Genomic DNA, 21,202 nt, shown 5'->3' on the forward strand with positions numbered 1-21,202 from the left:
TAGCTATGCTGTGTATTGCAGTTTTAACCCTTTAACGTGCTGCCATTTTTATTGACTTAGCATCTTTTGATGTGCAAAATGGTATGGTTTTATTGAATTAACATTTAAAGCTCCATTGGAACTGATAGTTTTTCAAAAACTGAGTGGTCTCTTAATAAGTGAATTCATATTTGTGATTCTGATTATATTTCAAAGGTGTTGGCCAATATCTAATGAACCAATAGGAAAAGGATTACTTATATCACTATTTTCCCTCTTTTTCCCCCACTCTATAAGATTTTATCATAACCATGCAATATTCTATATTTCTGCATTGAGAACTACACCCAATACTATTCATTTTTTAAATAAAAAGTAAAACAAGGAGCATTCTATTCTACTGTCACTGGAGTGGCAACTTCTGGATTTTGTAATTCTTCTCAGAATGATTGTCAAATTGCTGCTTTGAACAATTTTGTGAGGAATGTTGTTTAAGAGTGGCCATGGCAAATCATCTAGTTCAGCTTTGTGTCTCTGATGTTGGTCAGTGACTGAAGTTTAACACAATGCCATAAAACCCAGAAAGTGCACATTACTATGAGGGGGAAAATGCTTTTTCTTATTTTAGCTGATTGTCAATTTATATCCAGAAGCATTAGGATTTGTGGTAGCTCTTGTAACCTTAACACTTTTGAAGGTAAAGTAATGTCTGATTCTCTTCTCTTTCATGTGTTTGATCCTTTTTTAGGGTCTTCCTACTCTTTGGCCTCATAAGCATAGAATTCCATGGATTGAGTTACACTTTCATCTTTTTTTCTTTTCAATGTATTGCCTTTTATTTTCAGTGATGAGTAAGGGAAGCCGATGGGAACATTTGCTCCCATCCACCTCCCACTGTGAAGACAGTGCCAACCTCGGCTTAATGTATGCTGACTCCAGCTATATTATTTATGTAGCTGGAGTTGCATCCCTTAAGACAACCTTTGTGGTTTGTATAGACCTGGCCTAACAGTGACTAATACAGGATGTTTCAGAGGGCAGCATAAGAATCCCACAGAAGGCAGATCTGTGTGTGATATACATCTCATTTTGGTCCCTAAGGGTCCGTCTACATAGCAGGGCTTAAATTGAAATAAGCTAAGCAAATTGAGCTATGTCAATTGTGTGGCTTATTTCGAAATAGCTTATTTCAAAATTGGGAGTGTTTACACAGCACTTATTTCAAAATAGAGCACTCGTCCTCTGACTTCTCTTACTCCTTGTACAATGAAGGTTATAGGGCTTGAGTAAGAAATCCTCCAGCTTGACGGTATTTCAACATTATTTTGAAATAACTGCCTGCTGCATAGACACTGACTAAGTTATTTCAAAATAACACTAGTTATTTCCAAATAATGTTGCTGTGTAGACATATCCTTAAGCCATAACTAGGGAGAAAAGAAAGTTGTGGGGTTTTTTTTCTTTTCAGATTTGACTATCTGGATATATTTTAACATTACAGTTTCTAAATTAGAAAGTTCAATTTCTCCATGACAAAATAAAATACAGGACTATGTAGCAATTTAAAGACTAACAAGATGGTTTATTAGATGATGAGCTTTCATGGCTTTTAAATTGCTACATAGTCCTGTATTTTGTTTCAGCTACACCAGACTAACACGGCTACATTTCTATCACTATTCTCCATGACAAAATGACTTCTTGTTTCAAAATTTAAGTTAATTTACAATAAAACAAGTGTTAAAATATTGAAATCAAAATATGATCAAAACAAAATGGTTTTCTGAGGGTACATCTAGACTGCAGAGCTTTTCCAGAATACCTCCAGTATCTCAGAAAAGCTCTGCCACGTCCAAGGAACGCGTCTGCTTTTCTGAAAAAAAATATTGGAAAAGCAGATGCATTTTATCGGCATTCCTGTCAACCTCGTTTTTTTCTGAAATTTGGCCCCGTGTAGACAGCCAAATTTTGGAAAAGCCTCTTTTAGAAGTAAATCGGAAAAAGATATTCAAATTGAGTATCACAAATTGCGTTTCTTATTCTGATTTATCTTTGTAGTCTAGACATAGCCTCAATAATGTCTGACAGTCGTGTCTTGCTACTTACATTCTACAGAGTTCTGGGATGCAAAGACAGAAGACTGACTCTGATCCTTCCTGCCAGAACATCCTATCTTCACCTCAAAGACTATCACTTCCAGAATTTTGATGAGGTTCTACAACTTCTCCATTTCTATTCAATATCTACATGTAAAATCTCTTGGCGAGATTGTGACTTTCAAGAGTTTTTAAAATGTCCTGCACACGAGTATAATAAGCAGTGAGTAAAACAGATACTACTTAATGTCTTAATTAGTACACACACTCTGGGCCTGATAATCCTTTATGTTAAGGCTCTGGGAATATAACAGGCCATTAAAATGGTGGCTGACATTCAAATGTTTGAACTTAAGTCTCATTTACACCATTAAACAATTTGAACACATTTTATCAGTTATAGTCTCCATTTTTTCTCTGGCTATGTAATATGACTATCTGTATTTTCAGAAGGATTGCCTCAAAATTGTTCTTGTAATGACGAAAATTTAAATAACCTATTGCATCCCAATGCCTTAGACAGAAAACAAATGTAATGGAAAAGGTATCTTATTACTAAATTACTTACTCCCCAGGAAACTTGTGTTCTGGATTTCATTTTAAAGGTCTGTTTGAATACAGAGTGTTTATTTTAGAAGTTTCGGGGCCAAATTGCATCGTAGCATAAGGGGTTGAAATTCTAATACAATCAAACCATGGCTTAAGTTGGCTTCTCTGTCTGTTACTTCAGGGATCAAACCTCAGAGCTTACATGGCACAGAACTCCAGTGTACCATTCCATATACCACTTGGACATTGAATCAATATATATGGTTTTCCCCAATAGCTCTGGCTTCTGTATCATTAAGTGATGAACCAGTGAGATTCTCTTTTCTTTCTTCCTCAGTTATTACCCTACTTTGTGTATAGCTATACCTGAAAGATGAATTTTTATGCCCAGCCATTCAGTTTGAACACAGAGACCGAATAAATGCAGTAATTCCCAATTGCACCTGGGCTTAAATTTACAGCTTTATGAATTAACGTGAGCCACAACCTCAACCGACTCCTTTTGAACCAATTTGGTGAAATTACCTATGTGTCAGCATAGATTTTGCTTTCCTTCTGGAACCATCAAAGAGCATTTCCTTTTGAAGTGATAAGTAGTTGGCGTTGGGGCTTAATGCATTAGTGGATTGTTTTGTTTGGCCTCAGTCTTAGAGAATTGCCAGTCTGATCCTTCACAGAGCAGAAAACACTGGAATCTGAGAAATCTGGGACTGAAGTGAGTAATTGCAGGAGCTTGGCTGCATTAAGCAAAGGGTCAGGAATTCATCTTTCCCTGCTAATGCCTGCTTTGTGTTCTTCTCTCATTTGGTAGATTAGAAAGAGTTTTAGAAGTGGAAAATACCAAATCCTCAACATTTGTCTTATGTTTCATTTCCTTTGTGTAGCAATTATCTAGTATGCTGTTTCCAAGCACTGAAATAGACTGATAAGGTGGTGTGAACTGGTGATTTACCACTTTTACAAAAACCTGGTATCATTTAGAGGCAAGGTTCTAATGATGCTATGGCAGGAAATTGATCTTTGATCACACATTCAACACTTATATACTAGGATAGTCTTCCAAGTGTTAACCAAGCCATTTGTTTCCTTAACCTGAATCATTAGTGTGTCTATTTGAAATGTTCACACATTAAATAATTAGGTGTAACTTAATAAATGTTTAAACTCCATTTTTTCCCCTGTTCACCTCAATGTAACTGTCTTGTAGTTTATGTCATTATAGCCTACTTTTCAACAGGAGCATGTCTTAATATTGAGTGTATCAAATCTAATCCTACGGTTTATTGTGGGCAGCCCCAGTTGGTCCTGTTCTAAGACTTTCCCTCCTTTTTTGGTGAATAGAAGTTATACTGTTGCCCTGCTGGTGGCCTGAATCACCTCAATTTGTTCTAGCAATCAGAGGCAGCTGCTCCATGTGAAAGGAGTGTGGACCACTGAACAGAGCATTAGGACTGACCTCCGGCTGAATGCAAAAGGCTCGGCCTTTTCTACCAGGCCAGTCGAGCATGTGCAAACAGATTTGCTGAAGTACAAAATGGTCCAGTGATTTAAAGCAAGTTTTCTTCTTTCTTTCTTACTCTCTTTCTCCCTTTTAGAAATGAAAAACAGGATCGAGGACAGACTGGGTACAATCTTAGCAACATCTGTTGCCTTTCAGTAGGGCCTTGGCTGAGGACAATATCTTTTCAAAGAGGTACTGACATTTTACTGAAAGGGAAAAAAGCCTTAAATAGAGAAGTATTTGGACATGTTTCCCAACACACACAGTGGGGTCCTTTTTCTGGGTGTCTGTCAAAATGCTTTGGGAAAAACACTCCCCCACTTTCTCCCTTTTCTGGAAAAATGTCAGAAAACAAATCTTTGAGCAATTACCAAATTCAGTATGCTTATTGTATTGAAGAAGAGTTATATTTGTCCTTTTTTGCTTTTATTCTCCTAACTAAATGGTGTTTGACAGCTCAAATTTCAAATGTACTTGTTAAGAAGTATGAAGGAATTTATGCTGAACATTATTTCATGTGTGCTACTTTCTAATTTTCTGATTAGTTTAACTTTTAAGCTGACTAATGATTGCACTGCAATGTGTTAGCACTTTCCATGACTGGTATTACATGAAGATTAATTTTTAAAGTATTTGGATGTTTTCATATTCATGTTCACCTATATTCCTCCCTCCATCCTCCTCGAAATAATTGCAATATGAATTAATTTTAGCCAACACTTAGAAGCAGTTACCAGCTCACACCCCCCATTGCTTTTCACAGGCAATTTTGTTCAGTCTGACCATGACACACCTTCATAAAAATGACAGATGAAGCAGCTGAGTAACTAGTGGGTATATTATCCTCCTGCAGGCATCTGCTGCTCAAAAAGTACCTATTTTTTAGTTGGCCTTAGGACTGAGAATGTATATATAACTCATACATGAAACCATTCTTATACAACCATTCCACTATTTTGAAGATGGAGGAAATTAAATAAAAAGCTACTCAATAGAATTCCAATAGATTCAGTCAATCTCATAGATTAGCAATAAGGATCTGTAGCTATAAATGTTTAAATGAAGAGGAGAGCTAAACAGTCCTTTACAAGAAAGTATATTGCTATTCAGAGTTTATAATGCCTTTTTAAAAATAACATAGTCATTAATAAGTGTTATAGGTTATGTATATTTTAACCATAAATATTTCAAACCATCAGATGATACAAAGTACCACAAGATGACTGACATATCTATATCGGTATCAGAGGTTCCAACAGCCTCTGGGGGCCCATGGGCAAGGTGTGGGAGGCCAGCTCCCACTCTTGGAAGGAGCAGGACCTCAAGCAGAAAGGGGCAGAGCTGAAGGGCAGCCAGCACTGACCACCACCCAGAGCATATCGTGGCTGCCCCCTTAGTGCAGGGATAGGCGATAATTTTAGAAGGAGGGCCACTTCACAAATTCCACCAGGGCCTTGGGTGGAAGAGGCAGGGTCAGGACACTTCTATGCTCCCCCACCCACAGACCCTAATTGGCCTGAGGGCAGGGGGAGCACATGAAGTCTTTGCCTCCTGTCCACCAGTGCCGGAGAAAACTGCCAGCTGTTCTGAACAGCTGATGGTTCCCTCTAGGCACCACACACCCCTTGCAAGGCCTGGAAGTGGGGCAGCACACAAAGTCTCTCACCCACTGTCCCATCCTGCATGAGGCGTGTGGTGTTTAGAGTGAACTGCCAGCTGGCAGTTCACTCTAGACACCGTGCACCCCTGGAGAGGGGAGACTTTGCACACTCCCCTGTGCCCAGGTCTTGATTGGCCTGGGGACGGAAGAGCAGCAGGATGGCTGCGGGCTGGATCAACCTGCTTGGCAGGCCAGATACGGCCCACAGAAGCTCTCTTGCCCACCCTTGCCTTATTGTCACTTGGAGTGCTCAGTACAGCACTCCTGTGGCAATTTATAGGGCCGGGGCACCAGCCGCCATTGCGGCCGCAGACAGAGAAATGGCAGCTGGGAGACCTGGATCCCTTTGAATTGCTGGGCCCCAGGGCAACTGCCCGCTATGCCTTGCCCCCATTTATGTGTATTGTGATTGTGTGGCAATCCTCCAACACAGTGATGTGCAAGCTTTTTTCAACTGCACCCCCCACAGCTGGGCCTGGCTGTTGGTGGCCACATGGCACTGCTCTTAGATCCGGGCATCCAGGGGCTGGGCCCAGCCATTGGTGGCCACACGGCACGGCGACTCCCCAGGAAGATATCCGTGACCCTCTTAGGGGCTGCGACCCACGGGCGCGCACCACTGCTCCAACACATGACAAAATGCTAATTCCCGACATAAAAACCTCACAATATATGCAGTATATCGTAGAGGGCCCTATCAACTTCACAGTGCATTTTGGTAAGTTTCACAATTGAAGGGATTTTAAAACTGTAAATTTCATTATTTTATCTATTTAAATCTAAAGTTTTATGATGTTATAGTTGTTGGGGTCCTAACCAAAAGAAGAAGGAGTTTGGGGGATTGTATGATTATTGAGGGAGGATACCTTCAGTGAGTTCAGAAACAGTGGCCACTGGCAGTAGCCCAGCTCTGAAGACAGAGGTGCTAGCAGCAGTGTAGAAGTAAGGGTGACAGGGTATGTTACTTCGTTCAGTTCTGGGTGCCTAGCTAACAGCTGCTGCTGTCCCATCACCCAGCTCTGGAGGCAGCAGAGATGGGTGGCAATAGGACAACCCTCCTAAAATAAGCTTGTGATCCTCCTCTAGCTTCCTGTGGGTCAAGAGCCCCAATTTGAGAAACACTCACCTATATAGAATAAAAACACAGAAAAAAAAACAGATTTCATGGGAGAAAAGCAGATTTCATGGCCTGTGATGGGTTTTTCATAGCCATGAATTTGATCAGGCTCTAATCAGATATGTAATAAAAATCTAATGGATCAGAGAAAACAGCCTAAGATCAAAAACACTAGAGCCATTCCTTGGGCCAGCAAGCAGAGCATCCTGGCTTTGGCTGTATACAACATCGCATGCTTCTGAAAACCAGATTATGGCCCATCCTGAGTACCAGTGCAAAGGAGTAAAAGCATTAAGGTGCCCTTTACTTCCTAGCACCTGTACACTGCAGTGTTTCCTGCATGGGGTGAGGAGAGCAAGCTCCACATAGCCGCTACTTTCTACCCCTCCTTATACACATAATAAGGCAGGAGTGGGAGGCAATATGAGGAAAGGGAATGGGTAGAGCCTTGGATAAATAATAAGGAAATCACTGGAGGCAGGGAAATGAGAGCAAGAGAAAGACTTAGTAGCCCCATGGTTTGAACACTCACCTAGGAGGCGGGAGATCCTGCATCCAGAGCCCCTGCTCTAATGGGCTTTTAAGATTATTGACTGCAGTGGAACTGCTTGAGATGGAGAGTCCAAGGGACATACTTTTCAGAATAGCCTATGGCCCAGAGGTGGCAAAGCCTGCTTCAAATCCATTTTGCCCATCAGTTGGTGAGGGGACTTTCCCCATGAGTCTCACATGTAGCAGGTCAGTACCTTAACCACTAGGTCCCTCCCAACATGGTCTATGCTGCCCTGCTGCCACCAGCTAGAGCTCCAGCCCTGCCTCGCTGTTGCCTGCCGCTGCCAGCCCTCCATGCTCCATGGCCAGAGGGGCCAGAACTTCATAGAATGATAGAATCTTAGGTCTGGAAGAGACCTCAGGAGGTCATCAAGTCCAGCCCCTTATCCAAAGGAAGACCAACCCCAACTAAATCATCCGAGCCAAGGCTTTGTCAAGCCAGGACTTAAAAACCTCTAAGGATGGAAATTCCACCACCTCCCTAGGTAACCCATTCCAGTGCTTCACCTTCCTCCTAGCGAAATAGTTTTTCCTAATATCCAACCTAAACTTCTCCCACTGAAACTTGAGACCATTGCTCCTTGTTCTGCCATCTGTCACTACTGAGAACAGCCTCTCTCCATTCTCTTTGGAACCCTCCTTCAGGAATTTGAAGGCTGCTATCAAATCCCCCCTCACTCTTCTGCAGACTAAACATACCCAAATCCTCAGTCTCTCCGTGTAGGTCATGTGCTCCAGCCCCCTAATAATTTTCATTGCCCTCTGCTGGACCCTTTCTAATGTGTCCACATCCTTTCTGATTGAGGGGCCCAGAATTAACCCAATACTCCAGATGTGGCCTCACCAGTGCGGAATAAAGGGGAATAATTACTTCTCTAGAAATGTTCCTCCTAATGCACCCTAATATACCATTAGATTTCTTGGCTATAAGGACACACTGTTGACTCATATCCAGCTTCTTGTCCACTATAGCACCCATGTCCTTTTCTGTCAAACTTCTGCTTAGTCAGTTGGTCCCCAGCCTGTAAAAGTGCTTGGGATTCTTCCATTCCAAGTGCAGGACTGTGCACTTGTCCTTGTTGAACCTCATCAGATTTGTTTTGGCCCAATCCTGCTATTTGTCTAGGTCACTCTGGACCCTATCCCTACCTTCCCACATATCAACCTGTCCCACAGGTTAGTGTCATCTACAAATTTGCTGAGGTTGCAATGCATCCCCTGATCCAGGTGATTGATAAAGATGTTGAACAAAACCAGCCATAGAACCGATCCTTGGAGCACTCCGCTTGACACCAACCACCAACCAGACATCCAGCCATTGATTGCTACCCGTTGAGCCCAACAATCTAGTCAGCTTTCTACCTACCTTACAGTCCATTTATCCAATCCATACTTCCTTAACTTGCTGTCAAGAATTATGTGTGAGACCGTATCTAAAGCTTTGCTAAATTCAAGATATATCCCATCCACTGACTTCCGCATGTCCACAGAGCCAGTTACCTCACCAAAGAAGTCAATCAAGTTGGTCGGGCATGATTTGCCCTTGGTGAATCCATGTTGACTATTCCTGATCACATTCCCTTCTTCCAAGTGCTTCAAATCAGATTCCTTGAGGATTCCCTCCATGATTTTTTTGGGGACTGAGATGAGGCTGACCAGTCTGTAGTTCCCTGGATTGTCCTTCTTCCCTTTTTTAAAGATGGACATTACATTTTCCAGTTGTCTGGGACCTCCCCCAACCTCCATGAGTTTTCAAAGATAATGGCCAATGGCTCTGCAATGACATCTGCCAACTCCCTCAGAGCCTTTGTATGCATTAAATCTGACCCCATGGATTTGGGTATGTCTAACTTTTCTAAATAGTTCTGAACCTGTTCTTTATCTATTGAGGATTGCCCACCTGCTTTCCATGCTGTGTTGCTTAGTGCAGTAGTATGCGAGCTCACCTTGTCTGTGAAGACAGGCAAAAAAAGCATTGAGTACTTCAGCTTTTCCCACATCATCTGTCACCTCCCTCATCCAGTAAGGGACCTACACCTTCCCTGATCACCCTCTTATTGCTAGCATGCCCATAGAAACCTTTCTTGTTACCCTTCACATCCCTTGCTAGCTGCAATTCCAATTGCACTTTGGCCTTCCTGATTACACCCTGCATGTTCTAGCAATATATTTATACTCTTCCCTAGTCACCTGTCCAAGTTTCAATTTCTTGTAAGCTTCCTTTTTGTGTTTAAGCTCACCAAGGATTTCCCTGCTGAGCCAAGCTGGTCGCCTATCATATTTGCTTTTTTTTTTACTGCTCATCAGGATGGTTTGTTCTAAGGATGTTAAGTAATGGTTAATTTACTAGTCGAGCAGTTGATGGAATTTCCATTGACTACTCAACTAGTCGATAGGCACTTCAGTATTTCTCCTTTGAAATGTACAAGAGCCCCTGCTGGGACTCTTGTACATTTCAAAGGAGGAATGCAGAACTCCATGTGTGGCCCGGGGCCAGTGGGAAGTCTCACTGACTCTGGGCTGCAAGCAGGCACCAGCTTTGAAATGTACAAGAGTCCCCAGCGGTGCCATGGCAGCATTTCAAAGGGACAGTGCCACACAGCTGAGCCTGGCCTAAGCTGTGTGGCGCTGCTCCTTTGAACACCACCTCAGTGTTTCAAAGGGGCAGCTGCACATCTAATCCCCAGCTCAGCTGTGTGGTGCTGTCCCTTTCAAATGCTGAGGGGTTTCAAAGTGGCAGCACAACACAGCTGAGCCCAGACTCAGTTGTGTGGCACTGCTGCTTTGAAGTACTCCCTCTCCCCCCCACCACCACCTTTGCTGCCTCTATTTAATAGAGGCAGCAAGGGGAAAGAATCGACTAGTCAACAGGTAGACTGTCTAGCCAATAAGTATTTGCTTCTCGGAAAATCAACTACTTGACTAGTCTTTAACATCCCTAGTTTGTTCCTGTGCATCCCAGGGGACCCTGCCCATCAATTCTTTGAGAGAGTCCTACTGCACTGTCTGCCTTTCTGTGCTCCCCCCTCAATATGCTCCCAGAGGAGTCGCCAGCCCCTCCTGCCACTCCTGCACCATGGCCCAAACTCCCTATACCTGGGCTCTGTGGTCCAGGAACATCCATGGTCCAGACCATGGATATTGCTGGACCAAAAAGTCCTGTTAAGGGAGGTACAACCTGTACTTATATTTCCAGAAAGACTTTTGATAAGGTCTCAAACCAAAGGCTCTTAAGCAAAGTAAGCTATCATGGAATAGGAGGAAAAATCCTCTCATGGTTTGATACCTGGTTAAAAGATGGGAAAAATGGTAGAAATAAATGGAATGGAGAGAGGCAACTAGTGGTGTCCTGTAGAGGTCCATACTGGGACCAATTCTACTCAACACATTCATAAATTATCAGGAGAATGGGTTACACAGTGAGGTGGCAAAATTTGCAGATGATACTAAACTGTCAGTATGGTTAAGTTCAAAGCAGACTGTGAAGAGCTTTAAAAGGATCTCTCAAAACCTGGTGACTGTTCAACAAAATAGTAGCTAAATTTTAATATTGATAAATGCAAAGTATAATGCACACTGGAAAACATAATTCCAACTATACAAATAAAATGATAGGGAATTTTGAAGGGGTTCACCCTCTTGTGGTTGCCCGTTTGTAGCCAATGGTGTGTGCAACTACTCTGCCCTGACCATCTCTGGGGCTACATCTAGACTACGGGGGTTTTCCAGGATACTGGAGGTATCCCAGGAAAACTCCACCGCATCCAGGGAACATATCTGCTCTTCCACTTTTTTTTGCAGAAGAGCAGATGCGCTCTTTTGGAAGCCTTGTCTTCCTCCTCCCATGAAGAAGAAGGGCTCTTCCAAAATAAGGTTTTTCCTGAAATTTGGCCCAGTGTAGATGGGCCAAATTTTATAAAAGCCTCTTCCAAAAAAAACTATCGGAAAAAAGTACACAAATTGCCTTTTTCCTATAAAGCTCCGTAGTGTAGACAAAGCCAGGAAGTGGAAGTACCCCACATGGTTTTCTGATTTGTTGCCTGGAACCAGGCTTCTTCTTAGCCCCTTGTTGTACCAGCTTGAGGTTGCGGGGGGGAGGAGGAGGCTCGCCCACTCCTCTGGGTCCCAGCCCAGGGACCCTGTAAGTAGTTGCCTGCACACTATCACTGCAGTCCACTGTTATCTCGCTCCCTGGACCACTTTGCCAAGAAGTAGCTTTGTCTAGCCCCCTCTCTCAGGACTTTAAGTTCAAATTCTCACCTTCCCCTGTCTGGGATTCTACAATTACTGTACTTATTATAGCTAGTCGTTCACCACTGGGCCTGGGTTTCCAACAAGTCTGGAAATCAGCTCACACTAGGAGCTGTCTGAGGTGCCACTGTCCTCCCAGTCAATCCCTAGGTTTGGCTGGGTCAAGCTCCAGTGGGGAACTGCCAGGCCCTGGCCCAACAGCTTCTTTTATATCACTGTGCTAGGCCCTGATTGGCTGCAGAAGAAGCAGCCACTCTAATCTGCTTGGAGGACCTATTTTCTGCTCTTCTCCTTGGGGGTGGGATGTGGCAAGGCATTCAGCCTCCAGCATGGGGCTTTGCACCTAGTCCACCCCATCACAAGACTAAATTAGCTATCACCACTCAAAAGAGAGACTTTGGAGTCATTGTGAATAATTCTCTGAAAACATCCAATGTGCAGCAGCTGTCAAAAAAAGCAAACAGAATGTTAGGACTCATTTAAAAAAAAATAATAGAGAATAAGTCAAAGAATATGTTATTGTTTCTATATAAATCCATGACATGCCCACATCTTGACTAGTGTGTGCAGATGTGGGTCACCTCATCTCAAAAATGATATCTTGACATTGGAAAAAGTTCAGAACAGGGCAACAAAGATGATTAGGGGCTTGAGAAGAGATTAATAAAACTGGGGCTTTTCAGCTTAGAAAAGAGGAGACTAAGGAGGGATATGATAAACAGGGCTCGCCGAACCGCAGCGAGCCCTGCTCGCCAGCTGCGCTCTCCGGCGATCTGTGCATGCGCAGATTGCTCTGTGCAATTTGCAGATCGTCCAAACCCAGCTCTTCCGGGTTGCAATCTACTCGCCATGGGTGAGTAGATTGTACTATTTGTCGAGCCCTGATGATAAAGGTTTATAAAATCATGACTAGTGTGAAGAAAATGAATAAGGAAAAGTTATTTACTTGTTCCCATAAAATGAGTACTAGGAGTCGCCAAATAAAATTAATATTTTGCAGGTTTAAACCTAAAAAAATAAATGACTTCTTAACACAATATATAGTCAAACTGTGGAACTCCTTGCCAAAGGACATTGTGAACACCAGGACTTTAACAGGGTTCAAAAAAGAACTAGATAAATGCATGGAGGATGGGGACATCAATAGCTATTAGCCAGGATGGGTAGGAATGGTGTCCGTATCCTCTGTTTGTCAGAAGCTGGGAATGGGGGACAGGGGATGGGTCACTTGATGATTAGATCTTCTCATTCCCTCTAAGACACCTGCCATTGGCCACTGTCAGAAGACAGGGTACTGGGCTAGATGGACCTTTGGTATGGCCATTTTTATGTTCTTATGTACTATATCTAACCATATGCATTTACATATCATATGTAAATGCAGTCCGTGTTCACAGAGAGTTGCTTCAACCTAGAACCTCAAAAAGAAGCATGCAGCAGACTTCTTTCCTCAAGTGGCGTCCCTCTGCTATCAGTGGGGCTGACTGTACTGCACTCTTTTCAGGGCTATGCATAAATCCTTGCAGTCTAGCTGGAGATCATTTGGAAAATTTGTTCATGATGCGTGCTACAGTGTAAACTGAAAAAGTTGAGCTAGGCAGCTTTTGAAAACTTATCTCAAAATATCTTATATCAAACCAGTGTAATGTACTGTAGATCTTTATTTCTTCATGCATGCAATAGCTCCAAGGAGTGCCTAGCCCTTTACAGACACGTAAAAAGATAAAAATCCTACCTCAAAAAATCAGCGTTGACAGATAATGAATTAATGGAAGCTGCAGGAGTGCAGAAAGGCCAGGAATATCCTTATGTTGAATATACTGGTAATAGAGGTCAGGTTCTCTGCTACCAGGAAGGATTTTGCCTTGTCCTGACAGGTATTTTTTTCTGTTTTGAGAAATGGGAACGAAGGAAATAATTGTAGACTGAAGACAGTCAGTGCATGGTTCTGTATTTGATTTATAACTATATCAGTGTGGATATGGAAATCGACAACAATCTCACTTCTGAGATAGAAGGTCATGAATTAAAGTCACACACCTAGACTTATTCTCAGAGCATTTCTAGGCAATAGGGAGGATACTTTCTTAAAGGTACTTATACTTGAACGGGTGCTGTTTTCAAACCATATGGTATAGTTATTAGAGGTGCTCGCCTTCAGATGAAATGTTAAACTGTAAATGCTTGTATTTTCAGGAGTTATAAGAGAAAGTTAACATTATGTCTCTGGGTGTAATATATTCTAATATCCAAGGCACTGTGCAAGCTGTTGCTGAACAATAATGACTGTTATTTTTGCCTACATAGTCATTGAGCTACAGCTACCAGCATCTAGTCATTGCTTTTTAAAGCACATCCTTTGGGTATGGATATAGATATTAGTGTTGGGAGACTGAACAGCTTAGAAGATTGGTAATATGGTATAGAACTTTTTATGTCTATGTCATCAGTTCAGAACCAGCCCTAAGCAACAGAGGCCAAAAGTTGTTACCATCTGATGGCTATTTGAGAGTCTGTGTGAAATGAGTTTGCGATCTTAGTTCAGACCAAATGTCTGCAGCACAAAAATCACTGATACAACTGTTATATATAAAAAGGCATTCCCCTTTGCGGTCTTAGCAGAGAGATCAAAGAGTAAAAGGACATAGTGATCGAATGACCACTTAAGAGTGGTTCCTTCAAGATGTAACAGACATATTTCATAGGATGATCCAGCCTATGTTTCTGCTCCCCATGTCATGCCTGTTGCCCCAAAACACTATAAACTGTCAGGCCCATGCCTCTCACAATTTAGATTACATAAAAACATGTAAAAAGAAGGACACAATCACTAGAAGTGCTGGTGACAGCCAAATTCAACTAGCCAATCCATTGGATATTGCCTGCTTCTCTGACAAAACTCATCAATAAGTCAGCGAAGAATATTCATATGCATTTTAAAACATTTGCTTGCACTACTAATAAGTCTCTGGATTTATAAAACTGAATAAGAATAATTTACTATTTTATATTTTATTCTGTTTCTGCAGTGAAAATATACAGGTCTGCTCAATTCATTTCCTTTTTCTTTTTTGGAGTCACTGGGCTCAATTTTCCTTCCATGCAATCAGTTGATTAAATTTAATTTCAATCTGGGAATGTAAAAATGCCTGTTTTTATTATAATCTGTTCTTAAAATATACAACTATTTTCCTGTATTCCTCTTCGGTGTATTAGTTTGTGTTTTGATTTACAGAGCGTAGATCGTTGGCACAATATATATATCAGCATCCCTTTAAACTCTTCGAGCCACTTGTGAAATAGTTATTATAAAAGTTACCCAGGAAAACTTTTAATTTGGCTAATACTTGAGTATTAGTATTATGTCTCAGTGCTATTAATATCAGAATAAAAATAAAGGTGAGACGCACTTTAAAATGAGCAGATAATTAATTAGCCCATACTATAAATCTTAACAGGACAAAGCTTGTTGTGTTCAGTTAAAATTTATTATAGTAATTCCTTCTTACTGTTTCACTTCCCTCCTTGCCCCATGTGCAAAAATGAAATAATCTTTTAAAAACATATTTTCTTTTCACCATTGAAGTTGTGGCTCTCAAATTAAGTCTTAAAATACTTAAGGATTGAAAATTCTGATTAAATCTCATAAAGCATGATAAGAAGCAAAGCCCAAGTACATATTGTATTTGGTGATTTAAACAATATTCTGTTCCTGAGCCTTGGTTTTTTAAAATGAATTCCAACTTCCCTATTTCCCCTTATTCATGAAAGATGCCTTAAAATACCAATATTGCAATCTTGGACACATTTTGAATAGCTGTGTATAGGCATGTATCAGGGTTTTCTTGCTTGAATTCATCCTATTAGAATATGTCTGTGTACTCAGGTGCTATGTAGGTTACAGAATGGGATTGCTTCTAGTTACATCTTTAAACCACTTCTCCCTCAGTTCACAAATACCATGATGCTATATTGCCTCTCTCTCCTAGAAGGATGACTTCAGAAAACATAACTAAAAATGAAGCTAAAAGACAAGATGTGCCTACTGCCACAGTAACTGTTCCATGTTGCAGTTGCTAAAACATTTGTGATTGTATTTCAGTTATTGAAAACTGCAAACAAATCCAAAGATTGACACTATTTTTGAAAAAAAAACCTTCTATTTTAAAAATATGCAAATATTTCTACTCTCAAGGTATTTGTTATCAGTGGTGCCACACTTCACTGTATGATCTATCAGAGAGCAACATTTAATTAAAAAAATCTACACTACTGTTTTGCTCTTTGGAACTTAGAGAAGGCTTTCAAGAAAAAAGGCTATAAATCAAAAGACAACATTGGCCCAGGCCTATTTCAAACAGTTGCCCTTGATATGATTCACTGTTCTAAAAGCACTTGGTGTTAAAAATATTCCAAACCTAAGGAAAATGTCAGCCTACTACATCATTTGTACCCTGTGCCATTTATATAAGCAAGCGTTCTGACTTCTTGGTGATATCGCTTAAATGGTTTTCTCTGTTTTATTGCAGCAGGGAAATGTTTAAAGAATGTTGGAATGAAACAGAAAGTTGTGCTCCTGCTTTCAAAGATTAGTAAGTCAGCAATTCATGGCTTATATTTTTGTCAACTATCTTGTGAACAGTGAGATTTAGTACCCAGTGTGTACATTTTCTGTGTGTGACAATGTGTCTTCCTTCTCCCTACGGTACTACAGCTTCAGCACCAGCATTGTCATTTACTCAAGCTTCTATTTCCACCATGTGTTTCATGATAAGCTCTTCTGGTTTTGGAAACCTGCGGTGGGGAGGAGGGGCAGTTGTACTGTATAGGCTGAGGCAGCCCCACTCCTAGGGTCCTAATGGGATCACAATGACAGCCTAAGCCTGATCCAACCAGCCGCTCTGTATTGAAGTTCTTTGGACCCACGGCGCTTCGGCGTGGGGTCATTAGACAGTCCAAGCCTCCACACCCCGCCATCCTTGTACAAGACGATCGCCCTCCTCGCCCTCCCCTTGAAGGAGAGAATCTCTTCACCTCATTAAGCGTCCCCTTCCCGCCTCCTGGCCAGCCCCTTGCGCTAGCAGCGGCAGCTGCTTGCCAGGCGGCCCCTTCGCTCAGGTGCCTGTTCCACGCTGGGAGTGGGAGCAGCTCGCGCCACAGCGAAGTTTGACACCGGCGAGCCGGGCGCGGGGCGGGGAGGGGTTCCCGGAGAAGGGGAAGTAGGACAGGCTGCGAGGGGATTGAACGGGGCAGAACTAGGGAGGCAGGAAACTGTAAGTTCTCATTAGTTTGACCACTTCGCCTTCCTGCCTCAGGAGCTCCATGGATCATGGCTCCTATGACAAGCTTAAAAAAACCCAGCCACCCTTAAACTCCCTGCTCCAGCTCCGTTGCTTTCCGACGCTAATCGCTCACCCCTAGATCGGCTCCAGCCCCACCCCCTTTAAGCCCTGGCTCCTGATTTTTATCCCCCAGCGTAGCCTGGCAAGGAGGAGGAGCTGGAGGGGGAGGACGGGGAGGAAGGCTGCTGCTTTGGAGCGCTTTCCAGTAGCCAGCAGTGGGACTGCGGGAGGCAGGCAAAGTCCGGGGGCCTCCTCTGGGCAGCCTCGGATGGAAGAGACGGCCGGCTCCAGCCGCTGAGCGGTGTCATCCCCCCGCCCCCGTCCCGCGCTCCTCTCCCCACCCGCGCTGCCAGCCCCGCACCCAGTCTGAGCCGCGCGTGGCGCAGGGCAGGAGCGCGCGCCCCTCGCAGCCGCGGACCAGGAGGGCTCCGCTACGTCAAAAAGGCTGGAGCTGGGAGGGCGGGGAGGCAGCGGGCTGGGGGGGGCGCGTTCCGGGAGCAGCCCCCCGCCACGCTGCCTGGCTCCCGGCGCCGTGTGATTGGAGGGAGGGGATCCCCCCGCGCCGGAGCTGCCCGGAGCTCAGCCAGACGCGGCTGGCCACGCAAGTTCTCCACAGCCGAGCTCAGAGCAGCTGCCCGGGCACATGGTGGAGAACCTCCAGCCGGGACGTCGCTGGCCGGCCAGCCAGCCCCGGCCGTGCGGATTAAAAGCCTTGCTGCAGCTGCCGATCCAGGGGAGGAGAGAGGAGACAGGTAAGTGTCGGCTCACCCTGGGTGCCTGCGTGGTCCGGGGGCGGGCAGCTTGAGGAGTTGTGGCACAAGGAACGAGCTTTGTCTCCGGGTTTCTCCCCACGTTCTCCCCATCGCTCAGCTGGTCCCAGTCCAAAGTCAGATGATGCTGATCTGCAGAGTCCGGAGGTGGCTCGGCGTTGTACGCAGGCAGAAGTTTCCTTGTGGTGCTGTTCGCCGGTCTATTTGCAGAGAGACGCTGTGCAAATAGCCCGAGCACAGACAGAGGGGGAGAGAGATCCGTGTGGATGGAGAAGCCATCGGGAATACTGTACAGACACCAGCTGTGACAGCAGAAATCGCCGAGAACTGTAATAACGATTCGAGAAAGAAAACAGCAAGACAATCGCCCTGTCTCTCTGCGCATAAGCCAGGCAGACAAAAGGGAGAGAATCAAATACTTCTGCAACATTTAGGAGGAAGCAAGTCTCTTCCCCCCCCCCCCCCATGAATAGATGTGAAACTCAAGTGGTTGTCTTTGTTGCACCCAAAGTCCGGCATCAGTGCTTCAGAATGAAAGATTATTGGGCCGAGAAATAGCATGAGATTTTTTTTCTTATGGTATCACTAGTGTCGGGAATGTTTTAGGATTTGCCAAGGTAGAAATGAGAGCCTTATTTCTTTAATTAGTATTCAGCTGGTAAGGTTAGCTCTGCAGTGCTTGGCTGTTTGATGCTGACCTCCCCCCCATCCATACCCATACAAGCACATCCTTCTTTTTTCGAGTAGAGTACATGCGTTGCTGGTAAATGTTTCATGGTCTGGATCCTCAGGGTTGATGTTGATAAACCGAGAAGATGGGTTTTTTTTTCCTCCCTAAAGATCAGTTATTTCCCCTGTGCTTTCGATAGACGATGTAGTTCAGGTGAGTCAGAGTTATGTTAGGGTTGACTTCCCTGAGAACACAGGGAGGGATTTGGGGGTTGGGGGTGTATTAAGGCTACTGAAGCTTTCTGATTCTCTGAATTGAAACATGACACTTTCATCTGTTTCCTTTGCAAAGAAAAATCTTCTGTTTGATTGATAACTTCTCAAGGCAAATCAAACACTTGAAAGGACAGTGTATACTTTATAGTCCCTCTCCCCAGACATACTGCATTGTCATTTATCAAATAAAAGTGGCTAATCATAAAACTTGAAGAAAATAAATTCAGGCTATGGGGAAGGGGAAAAATTAAAAAATCATTCTTGGGGGAAGGGGAAAAATTAAGCCAGCAGACAAAAAACCCAGTCCTATAGCTAAACTGTCTTAAATGCCAATCTCCAGAAACACCTCAGCTTGGTAATGAGGTGTAATTTACTTTTCTCAGACTGTATTATGACTAATACTTTTTTTCCCTCTGCCAAATGCTTTGAAGTTAGGGGAGCAAGGTATTTTATTGCATGGTCATTAGTGAGAGCCAAGTAAGGTGATGAGGGTCATAGAAGTACCAAGATTGACAGATTACATTAATAGCAAAAAAGTTGTGGAACTTATATAACTTGCCTTATCCTAGGCAGTAGCTAAAGCTTTTACAGATACAACAGGTAAAAATTAGCTAGGAAAGATTATGCTGGCAGCAACATTAAAACAGTTTAAAAGATGACAGCAGTGAAGTTAGGCATTTTAGAAATATTCTGGCTATGCCTCATTAAAACTAGCATAGTTTGTGCTGTTAGTATCTTTGAAATATTTATCTAGGGCCAAACATGACTTCTTGTTGAAAGTCATTGTCTAGACTTTCTAGCCCTTCCAGGCTGCAACTACCAGGTGATCTAATCAATATTTGGTGTTTTTAGGAACAGTGAAAAAAAGATGAAAATATATTTAAACAAACAAATAAAATGCCTGCAGCAAAAAACAGAACAGAAAAAAAATCTAAAAACTGACCCTGACAACTTTTTATATTAAAAAAAATCATCATTGGTTTGAAAACTTATCAAATGCAAACTTCCAACAGTGTTAGGTAAATATCAGTCAGAAGTCTGATCAAGTGTTGTACATTGGAAGTGTTCTTTGATTGGATCAATGTTTCTGTTGGTGAGAAAGACAGACTTCTGAGATTACACAGAGCACTTCTTCAAGTCCAGAGGTCTGTAAGATGGCAAGCTTGTCTCTCACCCACAGAAGTTGGTCTAATAAAAGATATGGCATCATCCACCTTGTCTTTCTAATATCACGGGACTAACATGGTTAAATAGTACTCCATATCTTGTGTCAGTTAATGTGAAGAAAAAACACAATAATCAGTAATGCAGACTATTTTCCTGCTAAAAAGCCATTAAGCATTGCAGTTTTAATCAGAGGGCATTGTGCCCTTATAATGTGAGATATTATTGTAATTAAGGGTTGCTATAGGTCATTAGAACTGTGTTAACAATCAGCTGACAGCCTCACAACTCCTTTTAGTCTACTTTTATTGATTTAATAGCAAAGCACTTTTACCCTTCTGTATAAAAGGGTAATTGTAAAGCATCTGTATAACTGCAGTTTATCCTTGAGTTGACTATAATGTCCTATGAACAAAAAGTGATAAAGCTTCCATTTATCCTTCATGTATATGCTCAGAACATTGCAACTTTTTATGTGTATGTTGTGTATCTCTCTCTCTGTTTAATCTTATTAGCAGCCAGGCCTTAAAAATTGGGGAACTTTTCATTAATATATATAAAAACATATTACTGCACCCTGAGTAAAAGTCCTTATTTATTAAACAAATATTGCTGTGTGTTTCTTAAGGGTTTTCAACACAAAAATTGCATTCTCTGTGAGTAGAAAATTGTGAGTTGGGTATTTTCAACTTGAAGTGATTTGGGACTAAATTTGCTGCTTAGCATCTGGTTTATGAATGCAGCATTGGCTAATAGGTTTTCATGTTGCATTTTTGTGGACTATTTTGAAATTTGATATTGTGATACCATTTTCAATAGAGCCAATTCCTTAGCCATCTAATTTGTCTTAGCTGATCACATACAGTGTGTCCATGCCTGTTTTCATGTTACCATTGGGTTTTACTTTCTCAGAAAATAAAAGATCAGCTAATTCTAGCTGAGGGAGGGTGCATAAAAATGTGATGATTCCTTCTTCCCCTTCCCCCTTCCCCCATTTGTCACAGCAGGCTTAACCATACGCAGTAATACAGGAGTGCCTCCTCTGGGGGCTTCATGGTTCTACAGGGAAATACCACAAAGACATTTTTTCTCCTAGATAGTTTCTGAAATTCTACAAACAAACTGAGAATACAACAATCAAACTAAGTTCTGTGCTGAAAAGTAACTATTTATGCTGTATAGTCACAGCTATAAAAATATTATTAACCTTTATTTTCAGATAGCTGCATAACCCGTTAACATAGCATGATTTTTTTTCAACAACAATATGGGAAGA

At 42.4% G+C, this 21,202-nt stretch overlaps 1 protein-coding gene and 1 long non-coding RNA gene across 3 annotated transcripts in view; one reads left to right on the top strand and one right to left on the bottom strand.

Moving 5' to 3' along the window:
* Positions 1-10,203: 10,203 nt before the first annotated feature.
* The window catches only part of LOC106731765 (uncharacterized), a 74,730-nt gene continuing 63,731 nt past the window's right edge, over positions 10,204-21,202 (bottom strand). The window contains exons 5-6 of the long non-coding RNA XR_012901567.1: positions 13,441-13,592; positions 10,204-12,149 (exon numbers count right to left, since the gene is read on the bottom strand). This is a non-coding gene — a long non-coding RNA (uncharacterized LOC106731765). The remainder of the gene's footprint in view (positions 12,150-13,440; positions 13,593-21,202) is intronic.
* CDH7 (cadherin 7) overlaps positions 17,194-21,202 on the top strand; it is a 116,694-nt gene continuing 112,685 nt past the window's right edge. For both annotated transcript variants that reach the window (XM_006119917.3, XM_075921028.1), the window contains exon 1: positions 17,194-17,799. The gene's annotated coding sequence lies outside the window, so the exon portion shown is untranslated. The remainder of the gene's footprint in view (positions 17,800-21,202) is intronic.

Source organism: Pelodiscus sinensis, chromosome 2 (genome assembly GCF_049634645.1).
Source record: "Pelodiscus sinensis isolate JC-2024 chromosome 2, ASM4963464v1, whole genome shotgun sequence".
Lineage (NCBI taxonomy): Eukaryota > Metazoa > Chordata > Testudines > Trionychidae > Pelodiscus > Pelodiscus sinensis.